We start from the raw sequence: 2,500 nt of genomic DNA, 5'->3' as shown, positions 1-2,500 counted from the left end.
TCTGCACAGGGAGGCAGGGTACTTTCCTGAGCTGGGGAGGAGGATTAGCGTTGCATGGCCTCCATCCCCAGCTGCACACATGACCAGCACCGTAGGAAAGCCCCCAAAGATGGCCCAAAAAAGAGGTACGTAAGGGATGAAGGGAGCAGGGCGCGACACAAACATCAGCTCTCTCCAGGACTGTGGAATGTTGCAGGCCCTGTAAAGTCTCCAGCCGACTTCTCGTTCTGCTGCTTGTTTCTACAGTGTCTCTTCCAGCTTACACTTAGAAATGTTCTTTCCCCTATTCAGCAACACAAACATAATCCCCCTGTTGTCTTGTTGCTATTTTGAGACCAGGGGAGCTACTATTAAATCATTCTATAAATTATAAAAGGACATTTACAAAAATGAACCCTTGTTATCCCAAACCAAAAGGTGTGAAACATGACATGATGGCAGCAAACAAGGTTCTCCCTGTCTGCTTTTGACCTGGCCAGTTCCCAATAGATCATCCATGCCATACTGTACCATACGGTACCGTAGCATAAATCATCTGTCCCCATAACTAATCAGCTGTTGGAGCATAGTGCTACAGATGCTGTTTCTCTTTTCTTTCTTTTTTTACCTCTCAAGCCAAGCTAATTTTTAGATTTTATCTTAACACAAACAACCTTCAAAATGTGAGTAAAAATCTTGATGTGGAATATAAAGTCATCCTAATCACTTAAAAAAAACTTTAAATAGTTTGTTTCCGCTATTCTCTTTGTTTTTGTACTCTCTGTGCCAGAATGACACATAACAATTTTTGTTTAAAAAAATTAAATAATAATAAAGTAGGCCTCTAATGACATTCTTATGCTGTGGAATGGATTACCTAATCTGAAAGAGAGGGTATGATATTTGGATGACCATAGGTATCATGTAAGTGGTTATAAAACATTTAATTAATCAATGTGAAAATAAAAACTAATGAAACTATTAGAAGATCAATACTGATGTATTCATTTACTACTCATGAATTGTTAGTAGTTCTGAGCCAAAACCTTTTTCTTGTGATGTAATTGAATCACATACAACATGGCTGGTGACTTAATGAATTGCTTCTGCTGTCGACAGAACATATAATTAACTGTGAGTTAATTGCATGGTAACGTATACAGCTGAATAAGCCACAGTGTGTTGGAACAGGACATTTGCTCCTGCTCTTGTGCACACGAGTAAAAACGGTATTTAAGGGGCGACCAACAGGTCATTGCTACTGCAGAATGATTTTTATCATGTAAATCATATTTTAAAAAATGAGGTTTACTCCTTACATATAGCAGCCCGCTCTTACATAACCATTTCATTTCAAAGCAATGCATATCCTTCTTTTTGTAGCACAATTTTTTTTAACGTTTCAAGAATTTTTTGCATTTGGCCCAAAGCTGAGCAGCGAACAAGAGAAAGACACAAAATCCAGCATAGTTTCCTGTTGTTTTCATCATCGCTCCCTGGTTTACATGGCCCGGCAATATTGGCAACTTCGAGGATATCCCACAGGCACCTATAGGACAGGTATCGGACACTCTGCAATCGATAGCGTCTCTAAAGTGTTATAGATTCTGTGATGTGTTTTCCCGTACAGCTTGAACAGGCCAAACTCAGTCACACCTTGAGCGAGTCTTACATTTCCACGCCGCAGAGGCCATTTTTACAGATTTCTTAATTAGGCTGCCACTAATCACATGCTCAATCTCAGCTGTCAAGAAGCAACAGTTCTACTGTCTTGCCTGGCACTATGAGAACAAAAAACAAACAAACAATAATGACAAAATCACATCAACAATTGTGCAGCTTGTAGCACTACATGAACGGCCATCCTCGGACGATCATGTCTCTGAATCTAAACATTGCCTCTCATGTAGCAGCACCAGCTGTTGCTGATGTTGCAGTCAAAATCAGGGTTAGAGCTCCATCTAGTGGCAAGTCTCCACAGAGCATGTGCAGGAAACAGCTTTTTGAAGCAATTGTGAACTAGAAAATGAAATATCTGAAGGAATTGCAGTGGGATTGCTGGTTTCTGCACAAGCTGAAGCTAAATTCAATTTCTGGATTTTATTAGAATGAGAAAGCAGTTTAGGCAGAATGAGCTGTTGGAAAAGTTAAAAAAATAAAATAAAAAAAGGGATGAAGAATGTCAACTGTAGTGTAAGCAAAGTCAAATAATGGTCATTAGAATTTTGGATTTGAACACTCACTTTCAATGGGATAAAATTCTGGAAAATTTAGGATATTTCGTAGAGGCAAAGAAATTATTGCAAAACTGATTTGATAGTGTCCCAGTTTTTAAAAATGTATAAATGGAGTTTCTTTGTTGAAGCTTCTAGAGCCATAAAAACAGTTGAATAATGAGAAACTATACTAATAGAGAAAATCACGGCAAGTTAAAGAAAATATAGTGCACAGCAATAATAAAAAATAATGATTATGATTGATTTGATTTGTATATATCTATATCTATGTTTATACACTTCAC

Source organism: Scophthalmus maximus, chromosome 2 (genome assembly GCF_022379125.1).
Source record: "Scophthalmus maximus strain ysfricsl-2021 chromosome 2, ASM2237912v1, whole genome shotgun sequence".
In the NCBI taxonomy this organism is placed as follows: domain Eukaryota; kingdom Metazoa; phylum Chordata; class Actinopteri; order Pleuronectiformes; family Scophthalmidae; genus Scophthalmus; species Scophthalmus maximus.
The sequence above is the reverse complement of the archived record's forward strand: the minus strand, read 5'-3'. Positions refer to the sequence as shown.